Source organism: Salmo trutta, chromosome 39 (genome assembly GCF_901001165.1).
Source record: "Salmo trutta chromosome 39, fSalTru1.1, whole genome shotgun sequence".
NCBI classification, from domain to species: Eukaryota; Metazoa; Chordata; class Actinopteri; order Salmoniformes; family Salmonidae; genus Salmo; species Salmo trutta.
In genome coordinates, this window is record NC_042995.1 from 14568721 (window position 1) to 14594864 (window position 26144).

Here is a 26144-nt window from a genome sequence, read left to right on the forward strand (position 1 = left end):
GAAAACACTGAGCAGAGAAAACACTGAGCAGAGAAAACACTGAGCAGAGAAAACACTGAGCAGAGAAAAAGTTAACCACACCTCCAATAGTGGGAATAAAGTCACAGTGAGTTTCTGAGTCAGTGTTAGTCTCATGCCCCTGGTTAGTCTCCACCTCTCCTTTGTTACTTCTGTTTGAGTTTCCTGGTCCGGTCACATGGTCAGGGAAACCTCAGGGCCTCTACTAACTTAGAACTGATATTGATGGCAGGCCATCTGTACACCTTAATCACTGTAGAGTGAAAACTTGCACATCCATTGAATGACACTTTGAGTTGTAGTCTAATCTTAACTGCATTTTGATTCCTATTTGCATTTTGATTCCTATTTCTACCCTCCACCCAAGGGGGTGGGGGTGGAAGGGGGGATGTTTGTGTCACATTTGGCCTGTGAGGTAGGAAATAAGATGGCAGAGACATACAAGGTTGGAACCTTACCAGGGCAAACCAGTTCTACTCTCACAGCAGTTCCCATGAAAACAGGGTTGTCCCCGTTATGCCTAAGAAGATTACATCACTTCCTCTAACCTTTCCTTCTTTTTAACTCTTTACAAGCTTGGTTTTCCTACAGGGTTCCTCCTCCGCACCTTGTTGTTTTCCTACAGGGTTCCTCCTCCACACCTTGTTTTCCTACAGGGTTCCTCCTCCACACCTTGTTGTTTTCCTACAGGGTTCCTCCTCCACACCTTGTTTTCCTACAGGGTTCCTCCTCCACACCTTGTTGTTTTCCTACAGGGTTCCTTGGCGAAGACGATTAAGGCAGCCCCCCGCACCTCTCTGATTCAGAGGGGTTGGGCTGAATGCGGAAGACACATTTCAGTTGAAGGCATTCAATTGTACAACTGACTAGGTATCCCCCTTTCCCTTTCTCCACAGCTTGTTTTCCTACAGGGTTCCTCCTCTACACCCCATCATAGGTGTGAATGGTCTCCAGTCACTACAATTAACACCTTTGTAATTCTCTCTGTGTGTGTGTGTGTGTGTGTGTGTTCGGAAAATGGACATCCCTTCCATCTGTCAAATGAAGCTTGGTAAAATGTGAACGTCAGACTTGACCAGGTAGCAGATTAGCTATAGCTAGATGTACTATGTTTAGCTGACTCTCCTCCTCACAAAGGCTCTTTCTATAGACTTAAATACAATTCTCTTCCTGGTCAGGTCATTTGGGCTCCAGAGTGGCGCAGCGGTCTAAGGCACTGCATCTCAGTGCTAGATATGTCACTACAGACCCTGGTTCGATTCCAGGCTTCATCACAACCGGCCGCGATTGGGAGTCCCATAGGGCGGCGCACAATTGGCCCAGCATTGTTAGGGTTTGGCTGGGGTAAGCCGTCATTGTAAATAAGAATTTGTTCTTAACTGACTTGCCTAGTTAAATAAAGATGATTAAAAAAAATAGGGTCAGAAAAACACCAGGCCCTAGCCAGGCTATACTGTATAAGCAGGTAGTCATATGCTATTGTTGAAAACGAAGGCCCATTAACTTGGGTTAACAGTTCATTCAAAAGGGTGAAGATTTTCCACTTTGGTAACGCTTTACATTACAGTGTCCATTTTACAGTGTAATGTATTATACTGTTATTCACAGAATAGCTGAGTTGAATGGGGATATTTTTACTTAAGGGAGAGTTAACATACCATGCCTCAGGCTCTTGGATCCAGCCTGTCTGTTATGTAACACGTCTGTTTCCACCCAATTCTAAACCCTCGGGACGTATGGAAGCTTGAGTGATATTTATGGTGTGTGAAGCGTGTCATCCTGCATCATGAGAGCTGTAGGTCTGTCTGTCATGGCACAGGATGAACCGCTTCACACTTCAGAAATGAACGCCATGTCAAAATTGAAGTGCTTGAACACCAGAACAGATGAGTAGAAGAGCGCAAAGTAATTAAGACACAAGCCTGAATTCCCTTGATTAGATCTGAAATGTTCATAAGAACCACTTGGCATTGTCTCGATATTTGATGATAACAACAAACTGGGACATTTATATTTAAAGACAACTCTTGAGGAGGATATTAAAACTAAAGATAGTAAACCTCAAAACGCCCAACGTCCAAACTCCCAGACATGGTAGAAATCAAGGCTCTTAGCTTCAGCTTAAACATGGAATTGTTTCACTTATATTCAGACTGAAATGACATTGTTATTGTAGCTATAGCAACACCAGTTGCCCTATAGTACTGAACCAAATACTCAACTGACTCAATGACCCCTCTGGGCTCTAGCAGCCTTCTAGCTGTACCCATCCACCCCAACACTACCATCACCACCAGAATGTGACACTGACTGGACACATTTAACAGGGCTTTTCCCATCCCTGGACAAATTGATTGGGTTCTTAATGGGTCTGAATGGATGGTCAGTGGTTCTATCTCTATCTATCTGACTGCACAATGCAGGAATGTCAGAGGCGACTAGCAGCCAGCTAGCCCCTTACATTAGACCATTGTTTCAGTATCTCACAGTGCCTATCTGATAGAGACTGTATTTTTTTGGCTCTTGTTGTGACTTGGCTAATCTCATCTATATATCTGCCATGGGACTGTTAGAAGAAATGGAGAAAGGAGTCCTGAAAAACATGTTGACGTCCACACTTGGGCCCTGGGACGATAAAACTGCTAATGCACGTCCACAGCTCTCTATTCTGTTCTATTCTATTCAGTTTTATTCTATTCTATTGGTTAGTGTTGATCTAGTACATCTCTGCTGTTTAAAGTACCCTCTTTGCAATGCTATGTCAACATACAATAACTGAGGCCTTTTCAACCCCATTACCAAAAAGCACTCAACTTCAAGGAGATTTGTTATACACATTCTATTTTTTTATGGAAATCTTGGATGAGGTCTTGCCCTGAAAGCTAGTTTTAGATTTATTTTGTATTTTTTTAATTTAACCTTTATTTAACTAGTCAAGTCAGTTAAGAACAAATTCGTATTTACAATGAAGGCCTACCTGTCATAAGCGTCGTTGAAGGGGGATCAAAACGCAGCGGGTAAAGTGCTCATCTTCTTATCTTATTAAAGAAACCACTTAATCAAAATAAACAAACGACAAAAACAGTCCAGTAAGGTGCACAGACTATACTAGAAACAACCACCCACAAACACAAGTGAAAACAAACACAACTAAATATGGCCTCCAATTAGAGACAACAACAACCAGCTCTCTCTAATTGGAGGTCATTGCCAAAACTCACATAGAAATAGAAAAGCTAGATTTAAACATAGAAATAGGGAAACTAGAACCTAAACTCAAAATACCCAAACACACAAAACAAACACCCCCCTGACACGCCCTGACCAACTATAATGACAAATAACCCCTTTTACTGGTCAGGACGTGACACTACCCCAGCCAAACCTGGACAACACTGGGCCAATTGTGCACCGCCCTATGGACTCCCAATCACGGCCGGATGTGATACAGCCTGGATATACAACCTTACATTACTGGAACACCACACAAGGCTCTGTAAAAGCACCAAAGGGAATTTTGGTATGACCCGGCCTGCCAAGAGGTTAACCATTACACACATTAGGTGAAAAGTGTGAAAGGGCGGGACTTCCCTGAAGAGAAAAAGGCTTCCTGACTGACTGACCAGTCCAGCCCACGGGCTCAGCATGCTTGTGGCTCTAACACACACACACACACACGAAACATGCACATATTAGCAGTTGCTAAACACTAGCTCAATCACTCAAATGTATTTATAAAGCCCTTTGTACATCAGCTGATGTCACAAAGTGCTATACAGACACACAGCCTAAAACCCCAAACAGCAAGCAATGCAGGTGTAGAAGCACAGTGGCTAGGAAAAACTCCCTAGAAAGGCCAGAACCTAGGAAGAAACCTAGAGAGGAACCAGGCTCTAAGGGGTGGCCAGTCCTCTTCTGGTTGTGCCGGGTGGAGAGTATAACAGAACATGGCCAAGATGTTCAAATGTTCATAGATGACGAGCAGGGTCAAATAATAATAATCACAGTGGTTGTCGAGGGTGCAACAGGTCAGCACCTCAGAAGTAAATGTCAGTTGGCTTTTCATACCCGAGCATTCAGAGTATCTCTACCGCTCCTGCTGTCTCTAGAGAGTTGAAAACAGCAGGTCTGGGACAAGGTAGCACGTCCGGTGAACAGGTCAGGGTTCCATAGCCACAGCCAGAACAGTTGAAACTGGAGCAGCAGCACAACCAGGTGGACTGGGGACAGCAAGGAGTCATCAGGCCAGGTAGTCCTGAGGCATGGTCCTAGGGCTCAGGTCCTCCTCCTCCGAGAGAGAGAGAGAGAGAGAGAGAGAGAGAGAGAGAGAGAGAGAGAGAGAGAGAGAGAGAGAGAGAGAGAGAGAGAGAATTAGAGAGAGCATGCTTAAATTCACACAAGACACCGAATAAGACAGGAGAAATACTCCAGATATAACAGACTGACCCTAGCCCCTGACACATAAACTACTGCAGCATAAATACTGGAGGCTGAGACAGGAGGGGTCAGGAGACACTGTGGCCCCGTCCGACGATACCCCCGGACAGGGCCAAACAGGCAGGATATAACTCCACCCACTTTGCCAAAGCACAGCCCCCACACCACTAGAGGGATATCTTCAGACCATCAACTTACTATCCTGAGACAAGCGCGAGTATAGCTCTTGTTAAAGTACCTGCAAATGGCTACTGGGGATTCAAACAGACTAATAAACATCCATAGGCGTGCACAAACATAGAAACACATTATGAAATCCACATGAAACGCATGATGAAACCTTCATTATCAAGCCAGTTTAACTGGACTGAGTCGGATGAAGACAGTCTAGTGCGGTAGCAACTATGTGTTGCAAAATCACAAATCCTCACCAGATGGTTGAGATCGCTGTCAGTGTAGAATGTTTGTTTTGATTTAACATTGGTCCACACTTCCTCTTTTCCACAATAGTACACGTAGTGTGGTAATACGACCCAAATCTTTGTATGATCCTGTCCTAAAATACATTCCAATTCACTATTATCCTAATCAGTATTCCAGATCTTTGTTATGGAGAGCCTTGGAGGGTGGGACCATTTTTGGGAAGTAACCCCGAGTCTGACCTCTCTGAGAGAGAACATGGGGGTTTGGAAGAATGCTGTTTGGAGGGAAGGAGGCCGTTCTTTCTTTATTCAAACTCTCTCTCTCTCTCTCTCTCTCTGTCTCAGCTAATCCTCTAGTATTCCCCTTCACATTTCCCGTATGAACTGGATGCAAATGAATGTTCATAACAAGGAGCGTATCCCCAGCCAGTCTACAGAGAAATACACCCAGTTTAATTATAGAACCGAAGGGGAAAATCCACAAAGGTTGTGCTCTCTGGGATTCACTCAAAGTTGACCTGAAACGCTTCAATTATGTTTGGCTCAATGAGTTGGAACGCGGCAGACTACTGAAGTCGACTTCAGTCGTCAACTGATACGCCCTCTAGAATATCAGAACAGCTTATTCTGAACCCCACATTTGATTGAAAATATATCTCCTGAAGTCATGGGGGGACGTGAAAGATGAAATAGTTCTAACACTGTCTGTGTAGCCTACGGCTGAGGCCTCCCAACCCTCCACTCCACTGCCTGCACAGACAGGTACAGCATCAGCTACCTTCAGGGGGACAGACAGGCCGTCAGACCTCATCCTCTATCTCATCTGGCATCTTTCTCCTTTGTGCTGTGAGGTGCCTGGGTGAAATATCTGTTGCAACACCTCCCTATAGGATGCTCCATGGCTGACATTCCTTCTCTTCCACGTTATTCCCTCTCTTCCACTTCATTCTCTCTCTTCCACCTCATTTTCTCTCTTCCACCTTATTCTCTTTCTTCCACCTTATTCTCTATCTTCTACCTTATTCTGTCTCTTCCACCTTATTCCCGGTTCCCCCCGTATTCCAATTATTCTACTCCACTGAACCTTATCCGGATGCTTCCCTGTTCTCTCTGACCCCGGTAGACTACTCCCTCTCCCCCAAGCCAAATTGATTTAACATGAATGGATTGAAAAAGTAATTCTACAAAAGACCCAATCAAGGAAACATTTTCACGGTGCACGGTCCCTTCATAACTCGACTGTGTCCGCTCTGCATTCTCCTTTCTCTATCTATGCTTGAGTGGGTAGCCTATTGTAGTTGGGGACAGTCTGGCACCGTGCCCACATTGGGATGGGGTTGATGGGGGGCATGGGGGGAGGAGTTGGGAAAAGGGAACAAGGGTTCGTGGGGGAGTTTGGAGCCTGGCCCGTGGGACCAGGTGCCAGACCGGGTCATGCGCCAGGCCGGCAAGCAAAGAGGGTGAGTTGGGCGTAGAGTTTGGCGAGAGGCCGGCCCCGGGAGTTGGGAGAATGCAGGCACACGTCCATCCAAAGACCTCTCTGATGAAGGGGGGAGACACATGTCTGTTTCACCCGCCAAAGCTCAATGTATCTGGATTCCTTTTCCCCGAGCAAGCCTTGTTGACTTTCTTTTAAACAAATTAACACATGCTTAATTAATACATTAACAGATGCATGCTGGAAGCTCGTTTGTAGTGGTAGACAGAGTACTGTCATTATCAACCCTAGAGTGTACTATTTGTTTTGACCCACTCTTGTCCTTGCAAATCCATTTTGTTTTATCATGTGGGGCAATTGAGTATTTGTAAACTCGACACTAACAACCAGCTACTTGATTATAATGTTGTAATGTTTGACCCACTCTGTCACAAGAGACTTAAGTATCTGAAGTTCTGAAGAGTGTTGGCCAATGCTCAGTTGACCACACAGCCGTTCAAGTGTCTTCCTCCCAGCATGAGCCAACTGAGTCACCAAGTCACACCTCTGTAGTGGTTTTCCTTGTGATATTTACTATATGGATTCAATGATTGTAAAGATGGGGAGAGGTCTGTCTGTAATAAAGAGATGCTCTGCTTTTTTTACACATACTCTCCAAAAAGTCTCGCAGGCTCTAGTTTTGTCTAATCTTGATTATTGTCCAGTCGTGTGGTCCAGTGCTGCAAGGAAAGACCTAGTTAAGCTGCAGCTGACCCAGAACAGAGCGGCACGTCTTGCTCTTCATTGTAATCAGAGGGCTGATATAAATACTATGCATTCCAGTCTCTCTTGGCTAAGAGTTGAGGGGAGCATGACTGCATCACTTCTTCTTTTTGTATGAAACAATGTGTTGAAAATCCCAAATTGTTTGCATAGTCAATTTACACACAGCTCTGACACACACACTTATCCCACCAGACATGCCACCAGGGGTCTTTTCACAGTCCCCAAATCCAGAACAAATTCAAGAAGGCGTACAGCATTATATAGAGCCATTATTGTATAGAACTCCGTTCCATCTCATATTGCTGAAATGAACAGCAAACCTGGTTTCAAAAAAACAGATAAAGCAACACCTCACGGCACAAATTCTTCGGCGAATGGACTCTACAAAGTGTCAAAAGCACAGGGGTTATTTGAATTTACATTTAACTAGGCAAGTCAGTTATGAACAAATTCTTATTTACAATGATGACCTACCCAGGCCAAACCCTAACCTGGCAGATGCTGGGCCAATTGTGCGCCGCCCTATGGGAATCCCAATCACAACCGGTTGTGATACAGCCTGGAATCGAACCAGGGTCTTTAGTGACGCCTCTAGCACTGAGATGCAGTGCCTTAGACCGCTGCGCCACTCAGGATTGAAGCCCATGTTGACTCCAATGCTTTCCACAGTTGTGTCAAGTTGGCTGGATGTCCTTTGGGTGGTGGACCATTCATGACACACACAGGAAACTGTTGAGCGTGAAAAACCCAGCAGCGTTGCAGCTCTTGACACCCTCAAACTGTTGCGCCTGGCACCTACTACCATACCCTGTTCAAAGGCACATGCATGTTTTGTCTTCTCCTTTCAACCGCTGAATGGCACACATACACAATACATGTCTCAATTGTCTTAAGGCTTAAACATCTTTCTTTAACTCTCCTCCCCTTCATCTACACTGATTGAAGTGGATTTAACAAGTGACATGAAAAAGAGATCATAGCTTTCACCTGGATTCACGTGGTCAATCTACAATATGTCATGGAAAGAGCAGGTGTTCTTAATGTTTTGTACACTCGGTGTATATCAGAGATTGCAAATTCTTGAATTGTCCTATCAAATAACCTTATTACACTGGTCTAACAATCATTTCATATTGAAGCGAATTCAGACGGTTTCACACCTGAAATGATTGCTCCACTAGGTCAGGTTATATACATTACTGCGCCCAGCCCTATCACAGCTATCAGATTGAGATGTACATCATCAACACATCCCGAGGGGACTAGCTGGTCGGTTGCCATGGAGACAGCACTGAGGCCCAGGCAATCACTCCATGGATCTGAGAGGAGATGGGCAGTGATAAGGGAAGAAAAAAAAAGAGCTCCACTGCAGTGCAACTTCCTGTTTTGCCTCATACGACACTGGCGTCTTTGAGGGTCACTCCACCCCATCCCCCTGATGTGACCCCACATTGAATTTTCGAACTTGAGTGTCTTTTGCTACTCGGGTATTATTAAAACATGCAGCATTCAATGGGTTCATTTTCAGTGGACTACACAACATACAACATATAGTGCAATTGCCAAACTGTATTTGAATAGCTCCGGTTACTTTTAAACTGTTCAACTGAAATACCCTGAGAGGAAGTGAAATCCTTGACTTCTTCTTTTTGTTGTTTAGACAGAGCTGACAAAAGGCCTCATTCATCTGTGATGGAGGAAGAGAGAACATTCAGGAACATTCAGTCCTCTGGTGAGAACGGAGGAAGCTTAGCCAGACCTGACTGTGATTGGTGCCCGGCCCATGCAGCAGAAGGATGAGAGAGAGAGAGAGAGAGAGAGAGAGAGAGAGAGAGAGAGAGAGAGAGAGAGAGAAAGAGAAAGCATTATTTCAGCCACACCATATAGCAGCCTTGTGGGTTTTTACATTTGTATATATGCAGTTTTCAAATGCTGGTAAAAATATTTCTTAGGTTCTTTTGAAAACTTTAAAGTACACAATGAACTGGCCGGCCTTCTGACAGACAGGAGTAGACAATTCTCACTGGTCCTCCTGATAAAAAGCATGATGAAGTCAGCAAACACCATTCATTATGGATTAAAGTTAACATACAGTGTGTTTCAAACAATCGCAAACTCCAACCTCATTTCAGCAACAGACACATTTCTAAGGAGAACACGTCTTTGAATGTCCTCTGTGGTTAAGTCGGGTCCTGCTCTATGGCCAATTCCCACTAAGTCTGTGTGGATCAATAAGAGAATTCACTCACCTGAGAAAAAACAACATGTGGCTGAAATTCCTAAGATGCCTGCAAACTAGTACATAAAACGTTGTGTGCACGTTCTGTGTGCACATGCGCACGTACATGTCCTTAAGTGTCATAAGAGGCTGTCCTAGCAGACAAAATACACCAATTATCAATTCTGTTTATGTTTATCAAAGCAGGATAAATATTGACTTAGCTGGACCCTACTGTAGATTAACATAGTCTAAGACAAATCCAACATCTTCATTTGTGTTCCGGGGGGCCGGAACTGATTGGATCAGCCCGGAATCAAAATGAATGAGTGCCCAGAATTGACCCAAGTACATCGGGCTGTTTCCGTCTACCGGAATTCAGCCGACTTTGCCGGCATCTTACCAGAATCCCCCCAGAAGCAGCCCAATGCAACTTTAATAAATGTATACAAATTACCCGATTTAGTAATTTTAAATATTACTATTATACATTTTATACATACCAATTATACCCATCCACAAAAAAACATTTTGGGTCGGAGGAAACACCATACACCTGGTGACCGTGTCAGCGTGCATGTGCCTTTGAACGGGGTATGGTAGTAGGTGCCAGGCGCAACAGTTTGAGGGTGTCAAGAGCTGCAACGCTGCTGGGTTTTTCACGCTCAACAGTTTCCTGTGTGTGTCAAGAATGGGGAGTCGCTACAGCGCGATGGGACAAGGACATCCCAGCCGGTCAAACCCTCTAACTCAGACGACGCTGGGCAACTATGCATCGCCTCATGGGTTTCCTGGGCACAGCCGACACTGGTCTCGAACCAGCATCTGTAGCAACGCAGTTTGCACTACGATGCAGTCTTAGACCGCTGCGCCACTTGGGAAGCTCCATCCACAAAGTGTTGAATGGTTATCAATTGCCTTGCACAAAGGATCAAAATACTAAAATACTACACAGGACTCTTTCATTTAAATGTTAATTGTATTTTTTGATCACAGAAACAATAAGAAAATATGGAAAAATAAATAATGAAATGTTATTTATCATAATAAGTAATACATTTGGGGCAGATAACTCACACCGGAATCGGCCTGAACTCAATCCCCGCATCCTAGCCATAAGTAATACTGCCGAAGGTGGCCCAAACTCGGGCCACATGACATCGGCCGAGTCTGACTCTCAGCCGAGTGCTCCGACTCTCAGCCGGGAATCGACCCAGATCCACTGTGCTAGCTGGGTCTGGAGGCCCATCCTTATTTGGGCACCGAGGTTGGCGTACAGCCTACCGTTGGTGACTTAATTTGAGGTAATGAGGACAATGTGCCCTCTTGGTCCCTTGCCATGGCATACCCATGGCGTGTGGGTGCGTTTGTGTCCGTGTGTGCATGTGTTTGAAGAGTGGGCGGGGCTTGATAAATGTGTGAATATAATCATAAACATCCCCTTTATGTAGCTAGAGATGAGAAACAGGAACTAACATCATTATTTGTCTTCCAATGGCTCCCTTGTCTCAAGACTTATGTGAAACTTCAATAAACCTCACCAGGGTGGTATACAGCCTGACAGTTAATGAGAAAAATATCTGCTAATGTCCCCTTTTAAAATCTTTCATGCAACACAGCCTGTGTGTGTGTGTGTGTGTGTGTGTGTGTGTGTGTGTGTGTGTGTGTGTGAAAGCAAAAAAACAGCTTCCTCACTGCATATACTCTGCATATACTCTAATAACCATATTCACAGCATAGCCGTGCTGTTCACCTTGACTCTGCATGCACTCCACTACAGCTAGTTCCCGCTCCCATGATTATGGACCAACTTCCTGGATTGGTTACCTTGTGCTGGAGAAATGTGTGTCTGCTGTTGTTGATTCTGCTTTCGTACTGACCTTGACCTGTTTGCATAATCAACGTACCAGAAGACGCTATCGCAGCCGTACTGGCCTTCGCGCTCAAAATGGAAGCTCAGAACAAACACATTCCCTATAAGGTGTTAGGGAGGAGTCATCTCATCATTAACCTTTGAACCCCCCCACCAACACACCCAGGCCCACCGCACGCATGCACACAAACACACACATCCAAATGCATCCGGAGTATTCTGTGGTTGACCCCTCCTTCTGGCAGAAAACCCCGGATTCATTTGGACACCGTGATGTCATTGTATACAGTTTTCCTAAGGGTTCCCATCTCAAATATAGAAAGTCAAATGTTTTCTTTCTCATGTGTGCGTGACTTGCAGCTGGAATCCTTAATGGTGAAACAGCCACGTCCGTTTACGATATTACAACAGCAAAGTACTCCTAGTTCTTGTACTGCAAACAACAAACACAGTTTTTTCCCCTCTGACATTATTGTACACTTGATAGAAGAGCACAATATGTATGTACTGCAAAAACAATGTACTATGATGTGCGACGCTCCTCAGCGCAGCAACGAAACTATAACAACGGTGGTGGGGCGGTCAGTGGCGCTGTTTCCCATTCCTGTGGATTCCAGCCACATGACTCATGGATGGCCTCTGGCGTTGTAGCCCGTTGTATGTATACATTTCAGGAGACCGATAATATACTGTACAATACATGTCTTTCAACACTTGTGTCATCCGAAACAGCCCACACAAGTCTAGTTTTTTATGTCTTAGTCAATGAAATAAGATGCTGAGAATGTTGACGTCAGACTTGACGCGCGAATGAGAACGCTATCAACCTTTTGGCTCAAGGGCTCTGGCAAGAGATGATTCATCGAAAAGGAGCCCCCCCCAAAAAAGAACGTTTTATGCGTCCCTATTCGTCATCGCTTCACTATTGACCATCTCCAGAGGCAGCATACAGAACCAGGCTGAAACATATTCGACCTAGATGGAGATCAACATGAACACATATCATTGAGGAATGTTTGGGCCAACGATGTAACATCACATTCACTCCTGGGTTCCACTGCTTTAGTTAAAGCTACAGTCTGGGATCTGGGACTCTGTTCAACCTAAACAAGTGGTTCGCTATTCTGCTCTACAACAAATCCCAGACTGTAGCTTTACGGGATAAGAAATAGCACATGGGCCCAAACAGCAGATTCAGGCGGATTGATGCCTAATGCTTATTCCTAATTCAGGAAGAGTGTTCTAAGGGAACACATTAGCATTTTGTGGCAGATAGTTTGTGTTATAACTCACAAACAGTGACTGAGTATGCTGTAAGATTGAATCACCAGTTAGCACTATGGGGTCATGCTCACACAAGGACACGGTAGCATTTGAGGTGAGCAATGCTACAATGAGTTGGCACAATATTTGCCGTCACAGACAAAACACACACCACACATTCATGTGCACAAACAGACACACATGCACTCATACAATGGAAACAAGGCCCAGTTTTATCCATTGGAAATATGCCACATTGAACGTTCCAGTTCCACTCAGCTAGTCCTTCACATATTCCCAAACCAGCATGATAATTCTGCTCATTTTATTATTATCCCAATGATTAGTTGTTGAGGATCTCCACACTGTGTCGATCCGATGGCCAAGAGATATTCTGGTAATAGTTTGTGCGTTAAGCAATCACATGAGACTTTATCCACTGTTATATGTTAACTAAGGCATATATCAACTTCACTTCAGAAAGCATTTATACCCCTTGACTTAATCCACATTGTGATACAGCCTGAATTCAAAATAGATTCAATATATTTTTTTCTCAGCCATCTACACACAATACCCCAAAGTGAAAACTTGTTTTTAGAAAATTTAGCAAATGTATTGAAAATGAAATACAGAAATATCTTATTTACATAAGTATTTACACCCCCGAGTCAATACATGTTAGAAACACCTTTGGCAGTGATTACAGCTGTGAGTCTTTCTGGGTAAGTCTCTAAGAGCTTTGCACACCTGGATTGTGATTCTTAAAGCTCTGTCAAGTTTGTTGTTGATCCTTGCTAGACAGCCATTGTCAAGTCTTGCCAAAGATTTTCAAGCCAATTTAAGTCAAAACTGTAACTATGCCACAGGAAGATTCAATATCGTCTTGGTAAGCAACTCCAGTGTATATTTGGCCTTGTGTTTTAGGTTATTGTCCTACTGAAAGATTAATTGATCTCCCAGTGTCTGGTGGAAAGCAGACTGAACCAGGTTTAACTCTAGGATTTTGCCTGTGCTTAGCTCTATTAAGTTTATTTTTATCCTAAATAACTCCCTAGTCCTTGCCGATGACAAGCATACCCATAACATGATGCAGCCACCACCATGCTTGAAAATATGAAGAGTGGTACTCAGTGCTGTGTTGTGTTGGATTTGCTTCAAACATAACACTTTGCATTCAGGACATAACGTTCATTTCTTTGCCACATTTTTGGCCGTTTTACTTTACTGCCTCATACAGGATGCATGTTTGGAATATTTTTATTCTGTACAGGCTTCCTTCTTTTCACTCCGTCATTTAGGTTAGTATTGTGGAGTAACTACAATGTTGTTGATCCATCCTCAGTTTTCTCCTATGACCGCCACTAAACTCTGTAACTGTTTTAAAGTCACCATTGGCCTCATGGTGAAATCGCAGAGCGGTTTCCTTCCTCTCTGGCAACTGAGTTAGGAAGGACATCTGTATCTTTGTAGTGACTGGGTGTATTGATACACCATCTAAAGTGTAATTAATAACTTCACCATGTTCAAAGGGATATTCAATGTCAGCTTTCTTTTTTTTAACCATCTACCAATAGGTGCAATTATTTGCGAGGCACTGGAAAACCTCCCTGGTCTTTGTGGTTGTATCTGTGTTTGAAATTCACTGCTCGACTGAGTGTTCTTACAGATAATTGTATGTGTGGGGTACATAGACGAGGTAGTCATTCAAAAATCATGTTCAACACTATTGCACACAGAGGGAGTCCATGCAAAGTATTATGTGACTTGTTAGACTTTTTTTTTACTCCTGAACCTATTTAGGCTTGCTTTAACAAAGGGGTTGAATACTTATTGACTCAAGACATTTCAGCTTTTCATTTTTTATTAATTTGTAAACATTTCTAAAAACAGAATTCCACTTTGACCATTTAGGGTATTGTGTATAGGCCAGTGACACAACATCTAAATTTAAACCATTTGAAATGCAGGCTGTAACACAACAGCATTTACAAAAAGTCAAGGGGTTTGAATACTTTCTGAAGCCACTGTATACAATGTTGCTTTGATTAATGCATAACCCAAAGGTAGACATGACACGAGGGCTGGTAATTAACCAGAGCTCTCTCTCTCTATCCTTCTCGGGCCCTACTGTGACATCATCATTAATACTGTGACTCCACAGTCTCACTGCAAACCCAACACCAGACACACAGTCTCACAGAGACAGCCCAATCTGAAAGTGAAGAGAGCTGCATTGTCTCAGAGGGAGAAGAAGTTGAGAAATGGCTCAGATATCTCTGTGGTTTGACGCATTAACAGACACACGCATGCATGGTGGCGCACACAGGCACACACTTGTTTTTAGCGTGTCGGGCAGAGTTTCCTGCTCCGTGGAAATGCCATCGCTGTCACTCACTGCAGTTATAAAGAGAGATTGTCCATGTTCACACCTCCCTCCTCTTAACGAGGAGTGGAGGAACAACGCAGGCAGGTAGATGCTGCTATATGTGACTGCATTCACTATAGGTGAATGCAGAACATCAGACTGGATCAAATACACACGTTTACATGCAGAGGCACAGACATACTGATATAGAAGGACAGACAGACATTGGGGGGGGGGGGGGGGGGGGGGGGGGGGTCAACATCTTTGAGTCGATAACTACTGTCAGCAGCACCAGCTAGCCACTTCATCAAACCACCATGAGTCGATCTGCAATGGGTGGACTGATACTGTGCTTAGCCGCGCTGTCCAAGCAGCGCCCATCGATTTCCCCTCTACTTCGGCTAACGCATTACAGTACAGACATGGAATGGAGAACAGTCAACACCACTAGCCATCATTGATCTCCAGTCTACTGAGGCTAGTCTAATAGAGTAGGGTGTAGACTACAGGAGTGCTGTCCACAGTTCGGCAGCAATCTCTTTACTTTAGCCAACTATGTAGTGCTACACCCTTTTCTCCTGCACACACAGCGCATAGATACGAGGGCAGACCCATTTCTCCCCGACTTATTCTGCAGAGACAAGCATTGACACGCCTTTCTTTCTTGGCGCAGGGCAGAGAAAACAGAAAATATCTCTTATCTATGATCTCAGAGCCAAGCCAAGATACAACTGATTGCAGAGATGAAGATGTCGGTCATGGCTCCTGCTTAAGGACAGGACATGGTTTTAGAAATTACATGAAATTTGATGAGGAAGACACAGACAACCAATGACACGGTGACAGATGAGAGATTGATAAGAGATTGTTTCAAGTAGCAAAGCAACAAGGGTAATAAATGCTGACAAGAGTAAAGCCACAATTTCCCAACTGCATTATTAGGGATAGTACAATCCTGCCTCCATTTTTTGCCGGCTAATGTCTTAACTCACATTATGAGAATACCTATCACCTGGCAAGACAGGGATTCCTGACAGATGCCTGCAGTATGCCTCCGGTGATGCGTTGGGATGACCGCACCACCCCCTGGAGAGCCCTACAGTTGCGGATGGTGCAATTGCCGTACCAGACAGTGATACAGCCCGACAGGATGCTCTCAATGGTGCATCAGTAGAAGTTTGTGAGGGTCTTAGGGGCCAAGCAAAATTTCTTCAGCCTCCTGTCTGTGTGGTTGTCAGTGATGTGCACGCAGAGGAACTTGAAGCTTTTGACCCTCTCCACTGGGATCTCACCTTTTCCCTGTAGGCTGTCTGATCGTTGTTGGTAATCAGGCCTACCACTGTTGTGTCGTGAGAAAACTTGATGACTGAGTTGGGTGAACAGGGTGTAAAGGACGGGGCTGAGCACTCACCCCTGTGGGAGTGTTGTTGCCTACCTTCCTGTCGGGAAGTCTAGGACCCAGTTGCACAGGGAGGGGTTCAGACCCAGAGACCTGAGATAAGTGATGAGCTTGGAGGGCACTATGGTGTTGAAGGCTTAGCTGTAGTTGATGAACTACATTCTTACATAGGTATTCCTCTTGTCCAGGTAGGATAGGGCAGTTCGCAGTGCAATGGCGATTAGTTCATCCGTGGATCTGTTGGGGCGATATGCAAATTGTAGTGGGTCTAGGGTGTCAGGTAAGGTGGAGGTGATATGATCCTTAACTAGCCTCTCAAAGCACTTCATGATGACAGAAGTGAGTGCTACGGGGCAACAGTCATTTAGTTTAGTTGCCTTTGCTTTCTTGGGTACAGGAACAATAGAGTGGGGACAACAAACTGGGATATGGAGAGATTGAATATGTCCATAAACACTCCAGCCAGATGGTCTGCACATGTTCTGAGGACGTAGCTTGGGATGCCGTCGCGGCCGTCAGCCTTGCGAGGGTTAACACGCTTAAATGACTTACGACGGCCACAGAGAACAAGAGCACACAGTCCTCGTGAGCATCGAGGGCCCTCTTCGGCGGCTCAATGTTGTTTTCCTCGAAGCGGAAGCGGGTGTGTAACTCGTCCGGGAGCAAGGCATCGGTCTCCGCGACGTGGCTGGTTTTCCCTTTATAATCCGTGATTGTCTGGAGTCCCTGCCACACACGTCTTGTGTTGTCTTTGGGGAGAAAGAAATCAAGCATCCATGAACAATCATTGGAAGATTGAAAACAGATTGTTTGTTATTTTTCATTATCTCAATGGAGCATATCAATGGTCTTAAACTAGTAAACACAAATCAGCCAAATGTTTCACAATGATATGGCATAGTTGAACACATTTTATTGCACACCATCTACAATCATCTTCCGTAGCCTACGTACCATCTACAGTCCCCAATAAGTAGCTATGCCTACCTATGACACAACAACACTGCTCTTGAGAGCAGCCGGTGCTGTTCGCTTGTGCTGCCGAGCATCGACATCCACTCTCAAACCCATCTTCATTTATCTATTTAGTGTCCAGCGCCCCAGACGTTAAAGAGCACTGACCCTGTGCAACCGCCTGTGAAGAGCTAACCGGCCTCCCGTTGACCTCTGCAGGGTATGTCTGCAGCCAGGGAAGGAATGATTGTACAGGGACCATTAATCATTCTATCAATCCATCAATGAATATGGCCATCGCTCTATCTGTGCCCAGTTTCAAATAATAGATGACTTCTATGGAACTGGACCCATGGAGGCAGTCACAGATGTCAAAATCCACAGTGGAGAGAGGGATGAATTTAAGAGATGGAATGAGCTCATTCTAGATGGGTGCCCTAAATGTTTGTCTGTGTATTTCTTTCTCACACAACTCCTTAAATGAACAATGTGGGATATTTCTTGGTTTTCAATGATCATTTCAATGAATGATATAGGACTACCCTACCAATTGACTGCCATTGGAATGAAATGCAAAGTCCAGATTGTGGCTTTAAGATGGGTAGAAATAACAATAAAGGTTTTTCTATTTAGACTGCAAACCCAGGGAAAGTGCTTGGTAGGACACTGCAATCATCCACGACAAGCATCAGAGTAATAAACCAGGAAGTGACTCAGCAGCAGTTCCATGCAGCTGTTACCATGGGTTACGGGGTAGGTCATCCCGGCCCCATCCTCGGTCCTCAGACACCCCGGTGACACATCTGACCCAATGTACAGCCCTGTCCTCTTCCCGCCCCCACCTCATTATGCACGCCCAAATGCACATAGGCATATCACATATGCACATACTAAGACATAAAATATGAGTCACCACGCTATTGGATTGCTAATATTATTTAGAGATTATTACACAGTACATTCATCTTGGTAAATAACATCCTTCAATACGGTCTGTCAGTTGCTGACTATGAACAAGAGAGAGAGAGAGAGAGAGAGAGAGAGAGAGAGAGAGAGAGAGAGAGAGAGAGAGAGAGAGAGAGAGAGAGAGAGAGACAGAGAGAGAGACAGAGAGAGAGAGACACGCAGAGAGAGAGAGACACACACACAGAGAGAGAGAGAGAGAGAGATAGAGACAGAGAGAGAGAGACACACAGAGAGAGAGAGACACACACATAGAGAGAGAGAGAGAGAGACAGAGACACGCAGAGAGAGAGAGACACACACACAGAGAGAGAGAGAGAGAGAGAGACACACAGAGAGAGAGACACACACATAGAGAGAGAGAGAGAGAGAGAGAGAGAGAGAAAGAAAGAGAGTTAGTTAGTTAGTTATGGGGTTAATCCAGGGAGGTCACGGTGCCCATGCATGTGAGCAGCGTGAGGCGCGAGAATGAGGCTGTGGCCCTGGCCTACTCTCTCGGACTGTCTCAGGAGTCCTCAGCCTTGTCCAGCCCGGGCAGCAGATGAATGCCTTATTAAGAGTAACTGATTTAACATCAATCCACTTACACTGACGTGTGATTAACCTACTGTTAGGTCTTGTACATCTTTTTTGGACACCGCAGGCTGGAATCAGAACTGGATTGAAATCCTTATACAGTACTCGGTGTTCTTTTGTCTTTTCACCAGCACATGGCCGATGGACAGAAATGTCAACAGAGTAGACTGTAGTATTCGTCTCAAGATTTCATTATTTTCAGTCATTGTAATTGATTGCTGTCGCAACATACAGTATGAGCAGTGTCACCATTAAAAGCCCAATCCGCAAATTGTCTTTTTTATATTGATAAGGAAGTGAAGTGAAACAGCCCTGGCTTGTGTATGGATGGAATATGAATATGTTTGTCATCGGTCTGTCCATTTCCAGGAAGTAGAGTGTCTGATGTCATGATAATACCATTAGGCTTTGCAGGTGAACACTAATTCAAGCTGAAGGGAGTCGGGCTGAATAAATCCCCAACTTAGAGAGAGGCAACACCCTATTGACCCCACCGAGGACAAAGAACTGCTAACTCATATAAAACCGAATTCAGAGGTGAATCTTACTCATGTTGATTATGCGCTTACTTCATTTCTTTGAACGTTTGAGATAAAGTCTTCTGTCAAGAGTTTATATCTACACTGTGCCATTGAAATGTGTACATCCGTACATTTGTTCACATGGCTTTACAATCAAATACTCTATGAATCAATGTGTATTTCATGAATGACAGTAGATATGAATGCACCCACTCCTTTTTCACTCAACTCTAAGTGCCTACAGTGCCTGAGCTGATACTGAATGTGTGAGATAATCAATGCTGAGTCTGAGATCTTATTCACCTATAAACATGGCATAAAAGGCCTTAATCGTCAACGTGCCCGTGGATCTTTCTGGAAATAGAGTACTGCATTGTTAATTGAAATGTCCTGGATATGCCTTTAAAAAGGGAAGATCTAATCAAAATCTCTTTAAAAAAAATATGAACTAGTCCACTGTTGATACAGTCCCAAAATGTTTTGCATGTCAGCAGTCAAGTTTTCAAGATATAGGATTTTCAGGAAGCAAAGTATCACCTGCCACATCATCATGATGTTGCGTTTTGAAAGCTTGACTGCTGACATGCAAAAAAATGCGGGACTGTATCAACAGTGGACTAATGAGTAAAATACCCAAAGATATTGCCGTTTTTGAGTAATTTTCCCAGTGCAAACAGCCTCATCGCCTTGCAGGTTCAAGGGTCATGTAGAGTACGAAATGTGGGTTACCATCGGCAGACCAGAGTATTGGCCTTAGTTGACAAACACAGAACGTGGGTGGTCCACCAAGTATGCATCCCTCAATGTTAAAAAATGCATGGATAAGAAAGCATGTCGCAAGTCACTTCATAGAAACACATTTTTTTATTACAACATTTCACTGTTTCCATTCTTGGTAAAGGTATGTGGCAGATTAACACGACTGTTGGGACTTTAGAAAACTCCAAATAATTTGATCGACGCAGAACACATGGAATTAATTTCCAGTAATGATCTTTTTTCCTTACAGTATTAACAATTCAGAGACAGGGTGCAACACAAAAAGCTATCCCAAATCACATCGATAAAAAAGGTCAACGTACAGTAACGTTTTAAAAACATCAATGTAAATAAAATCCACACGAGTATCTCCGAAGACTAGATGGATTCCGTTTTTTCATCCTTGGTTCGATAAAAAAATATCTGACAGAAAACTTGTATTAAACGATGGGTATGTTAATCATATTACCAGCGTAAAAACAAAAAAAGGTTGTGCATTTTTCCCGAAACTGAAATAAAAAAAAGCCGGACATGGTTGGGGCGTGTGTTACCAGGTCGACAAGAGGCCACACAGGAAATTGGATGTCGAACGAGGGATGTAACTTCCTAGATCCAATACCACGCCCCCATCCTGTAGCCCTCTCTACCCCGTATTGATGTTTGGACACCACACCCCACACCTTTGGGCCCCATCCACCGTACCGCCCCTGGTTGGTTGGTAGTACTTCCTCATTCCTGGCCTGGCTAGGCGAGGGCCTGCTCCTCTATTGGTGGAGGGGCGGGGTCAGCGCCTGGACATGGATGGTCATCCATCGCAGTGCAGCTTTGTGTTGTTGGTGGGGGTTTTTCTTGACAAGTTATACAGCTAAAAAGAAGTGAGTGAAAAGAAGGCAATGGAGGAGGAGGGGGTGTACAGTGCATGACGGAGGGATGGTCTTCACGATGACGCCTGCTTCTCCTGTTCAATGGCTGGGGACAAGAGAGAGAGACAGAGCGAAAGAGAGACAAAATAACAGTGATGAGAATCTCAACACCCTTGAGGCGTAAATGGTCTTTCACTTAGCCTAGGCCTATCATGTCTTCTGTAGCATAGCCTAGATCCAAAATGTTAACGTTGAAAAGGTAGGATTATATTCTATAGCAGTACCAGTAGGCCTACAGTGTACAGTAGCCTTCTTATGATGCATCCCACTGGGCACTGATGTCAATTCAACTTCTATTCCACATTGGCTCAAGGAATTTCATTGAAATTATGTGGAATCAACGTTGATTCAACCGGTATTCATGTGTCATATAATGTCAGACTATTGCATAAATGTCTGTATCCTTACTTTCTTTAGTCGGCAGCGGATTCTTCTCCTGCGTCTCGGTCTTTTTCAGCTTGGTCTTGTCGAAGCTGGCGACCTCCTCGAGATTTGGCTTGTCAGACATGATTGCGAAGTGTCTGTCAAAACGAGAAGCATTCTTTTAATTCAACATATGCTCAGACAGCACTGCAGCCACAATAGCTTTTCCTCAAGTGCGCAACTAGCGACGTGACCAAAACGTGTAAGTGGTGCGCCTGCATTCTTTTGTTCGCCTCAAGCAGAGCCTGGTGCAATTTGCCTCACATCCCGTTACCCAATTCAGGGACCATGTCACAGACAGGGGCACAAAACCGCACCCCACAATGAATGGCGCCTAATATTCCCCAAAATGCACATTTGCATAACAATACGCGTTCCCATGCTGAGAACGGCCGAAAAGAGAAAAAGCTGTTGGCCACACATAACCAACCATGCGTTCACATCAACGGCTAAAGTATAAAGATACAGTATATTAAATCTATTTTCAAAATATTTGTCTTCAATGCTGATCAGACTTTAATTCCACGTGTATGGTCTAAGACTCGCCTCTCCCTTGGGCAGCGCAATCTGGAGAACCACCGCCCAGATCCGCTTTATCTTCGAAGATAGGCTCCCAAATTGTACCCCAATTCCCTCAAATTGGCCCATTCATAACTATACGTGTCACAACATACTATCTAAAGGCACATTTCAAATGTTATTACGCATGATTTAGACAATTGACCGTAGTTTATCACCACCACAAATAATCTGAACAAAGGATATGGATAGATATGGCTAGTGTTACACAGCGAAACTCAAATAGAACACATATCCATTCGTTTCTATTTACTAGTTAGATGTTTCTTTCAACAACAAAAAAGAGGTATACATCTGAACATCTTTATAGTCGCATCTTTTGTCCTTGGCACCGTACAGGTTAGAATGTTCTCGCAAGGATAAATTCAGGTTAGTTACACTATTCCGGCAGCATTTCAGCAGATATTAGTTATCCTACTTTTATATGAGCAATACCATACAGTTAATAGGAATATCAGTGCTTACCAAAGTTGGACTGATTGACTAGTTGTACTTCTCCAGGCTTTGCGTTGCAGCAATGTGTCGCGCCCTTGCGCAAGCATAGGAGATATACTGGGCAATATGCAAATGAGAGTCTGACGTGACGACACAGCTCCCGTCCCAGAGCGATTTGGAAATGAAATACACGGTATATTACAATTACATTACATTTCAACCTCATTTTTCAACGGCGGGAATTTCACCAAATTATGGAGACGTGATACATGTGTCCAAATGTTCACAAATGTGTTTTTAAATCACTTTATTCACCGAGTTTCAGGCACCACTGAGAGAAGTGTGCACAAGACGCCACCTGTCGGAAAAAGGAGGTATGTACCACATGTTGTATTTATCGCCATTACCATGTTATTTTTTCTTGCATTCTTTCATTTCTAAAAGAGTAAAGAACATGTCCCTTCTATTAACTCGGTGTGGGCAAGTATTCATAAAGTCTCTATAAACAGACGCATATGATTATTACCACTGGCAAAGTGAATCTATAGTTATAAGTCAAATGTCTTAATAATAATCTAATAGCATTTATGTCTTGTTTTCTCGATTATCCTCTTTGTGAAGTATGTTATGGTTACGTGACAGTTTGGCCTGGTTCAGATGAAATACCTTGTAAGCACGTGGATGCCAGCAATGGATCTTTTCATCAGCCACTATCCATCACCAAGAAATCAAAAATGACATCAGTCCTCTACTGAGAAACTGTTGCCAACTCCACATACAGAACGTGACAAGGCAGTAATAAGGCACCCCCCCGTCAAGGTAGTAGGCCTGTATATATACATACAGTGAGGGGAAAAAGTTTTTGATCCCCTGCTGATTTTGTACGTTTGCCCACTGACAAAGAAATTATCAGTCTATTATTTTAATGGTAGGTTTATTTGAAGAGTGAGAGACAGAATAACAAAAAAATCCAGAAAAACGCATGTCAAAAATTGATTTGCATTTTAATGAGGGAAATAAGTATTTGACCCCTCTGCAAAACATGACTTAGTACTTGGTGGCAAAAACCTTGTTGGCGATCACAGAGGTCAGACATTTCTTGTAGTTGGCCACCAGGTTTGCACACATCTCAGGAGGCATTTTGTCCCACTCCTCTTTGAAGATCTTCTCTAAGTCATTAAGGTTTCGAGGCTGACGTTTGGCAACTCGAACCTTCAGCTCCCTCCACAGATTTTCTATGGGATTAAGGTCTGGAGACTGACTAGGCCACTCCAGGACCTTAATGTGCTTCTTCTTGAGCCACTCCTTTGTTGCCGTGGCCATGTGTTTTGGGTCATTGTCATGCTGGAATACCCATCCACGACCCATTTTCAATGCCCTGTCTGAGGGAAGGAGGTTCTCACCCAAGATTTGACAGTACATGGCCCTGTCCATTGTCCCTTTGATGCGGTGAAGTTGTGCTGTCCCCTTAGCAGAAAAAACACCCCCATAGCATAATGTTTCCACCTCCATGTTTGACGGTGGGGATGATAATCTTGGAGTCATAGGCAGCATTCCTCCTCTTCCAAACACGGCAAGTTGAGTTGGTCCCAGCTGCCTTGAGATCATTGACAAGATCCTCCCGTGTAGTTCTGGGCTGATTCCTCACCGTTCTCATGTTCATTGCAACTCCACGAGGTGAGATCTTGCATGGAGCCCCAGGCCGAGGGAGATTGACAGTTATTTTGTGTTTCTTCCATTTGCGAATAATCGCACCAACTGTTGTCACCTTCTCACCAAGCTGCTTGGCGATGGTCTTGTGTAGGTCTACAATCTTGTCCCTGACATCCTTGACGAGCTCTTTGGTCTTGGCCATGGTGGAGAGTTTGGAATCTGATTGATTGATTGCTTCTGTGGACAGGTGTCTTTTATACAGGTAACAAATTGAGATTAGGAGCACTCCCTTTAAGAGTGTGCTCCTAATCTCAGCTCGTTACCTGTATAAAAGACACCTGGGAGCCAGAAATCTTTCTGATTGAGAGGGGATGAAATACTTATTTCCCTCATTAAAATGAAAATCAATTTATAACATTTTTGACATGTATTTTTCTGGATTTTTTTGTTGTTATTCTGTCTCACTGTTCAAATAAACCTACCATTAAAACTATAGACTGATCATTTCTTTGTCAGTGGGCAAACGTACAAAATCAGCAGGGGATCAAATACTTTTTCCCCTCACTGTATATATATATATATATATATATATATACTATATATATATGATATATATGGCTGTAGCTACACCATCCAGCATCCCCCCTTGTTGGCAGGTGTCTCAGCCTGAGCCTAAACAAGGATATTCGCCCTGGTTGGTCCTTGGATGGGAGTCCAGGGCAAAGTGTCTCAGACTCGGAGTGCTGTACTAGGACCAGTATTGCCTTTTAGATCACAATTAATGAGATTACATAGTCAAGGAGGACCTGATCCTAGATGGTTGGGCGGTGGCGTTGCATGGCTAGTTCGATGAACTCACCCTTTTAAGACCTGCGACTTACAAACGTTTAACCAAGTTCCTTTATTTTCCCAAGGCACTGCCACAAGATTCTGGTGCTGTAAGTAGCAACACAAGTTCCTCATATGGACACCTAATTACTCCCATCTTCCAATGGGATCACACAAGTCCTCCCCGTAGGGAAAATAACAGTGTACCATCTATAACAATTCATCTGAGGATCCTCAAAGAAAGGAAGACAGCCAGCAGTATGAAGATGTCATTGTCAAAGTCTGTCAATGAAAATCCTGGTGGTGTAAAAAATAAAGTCCGCCAGCAGTTTTCAACTGGAAATGAACTGTGAGGAGTTACCCTCCTACATTATAACTTTCTCTACAAGTAATTGGAGTGAAAAACATAACACTTAAGACATGAGGAAAGTAGAAGTTTGAAATTGATGACCTTTTGGGTGAGGCTTGCTCAACCAATCACCCTTTGAAAAGATGGAAAAAACCTGATATAGAAACTGTCCCCAGTTTCTCCAAGTTATCGGATCGAACCAAACGTATATAGAGTGATTGCATCATTGACTTGAATGTGGATACCCCTTCTATTAATTTAATCCTATCACCAAAATCTGATCAGATATCTCTTACTGCCCAGTTTTTCCAAAAGTTTAGAAGTGGTGGAGTTTTAGTAGATGTGCAATTTCAAGATTGTAATGGAGCAAATGTGATCAGAAATACGTAGGTGAGCACGAGGCCCTGCAATGACACCAGTCCGTCACTAGAGGGAGCGCACCACCAGGTGCATACTAAATGAAGGAAACTAAAATGGCAAATCAGATTTGGCCTTGTTACGTGGCACTAAAGAAAGATGTTTTAGCTAGAATGTCAGAAAATGTGTAAATGCTTACGACAATTCTCTCTCATATCGCAAGTTGAATTCCATGATACAATTTGTGACTTTAAAAGGAGACAATTCTAGATGCTTATAGACATTCCATAGGTATCTGCAGGTTGAACAAATACAGCCTCTACTCTGGATCTTTCTGAGAAAAGAACTCAACTCTAACACTAACCAAATGTTGCTGGTTAAAGGAATTAAAAATCAGCTGTTGATGACTAAACAACCCTGGGTGGCATTGATTAGCACACACCGTAGCAAAACATCGTATAGATAGTCCCTCCCCGTTTGCTACCGTTGAGTCTAGTGAATAGGACCCTGGTATTTGGTAATCGGCGTGTATTGATGAAACAAATGTGCCTCAAACCAGCAGCGTTGCAGATTCCCCACGGAGCTGGTTAGAACAGTCAGATGACTCAAGAAATGACATCACA

General features: G+C 43.7%; 1 long non-coding RNA gene across 1 annotated transcript; it reads right to left on the reverse strand.

The window, feature by feature from the left end:
- Positions 1 to 20060: 20060 nt before the first annotated feature.
- Positions 20061 to 22435, reverse strand: LOC115179828 (uncharacterized). The gene is made up of 3 exons (XR_003873002.1): positions 22365 to 22435; positions 21306 to 21418; positions 20061 to 20943 (listed from the first exon to the last, which is right to left on the reverse strand). It is a non-coding gene; the product is annotated as an uncharacterized LOC115179828 (long non-coding RNA).
- Positions 22436 to 26144: the final 3709 nt, after the last annotated feature.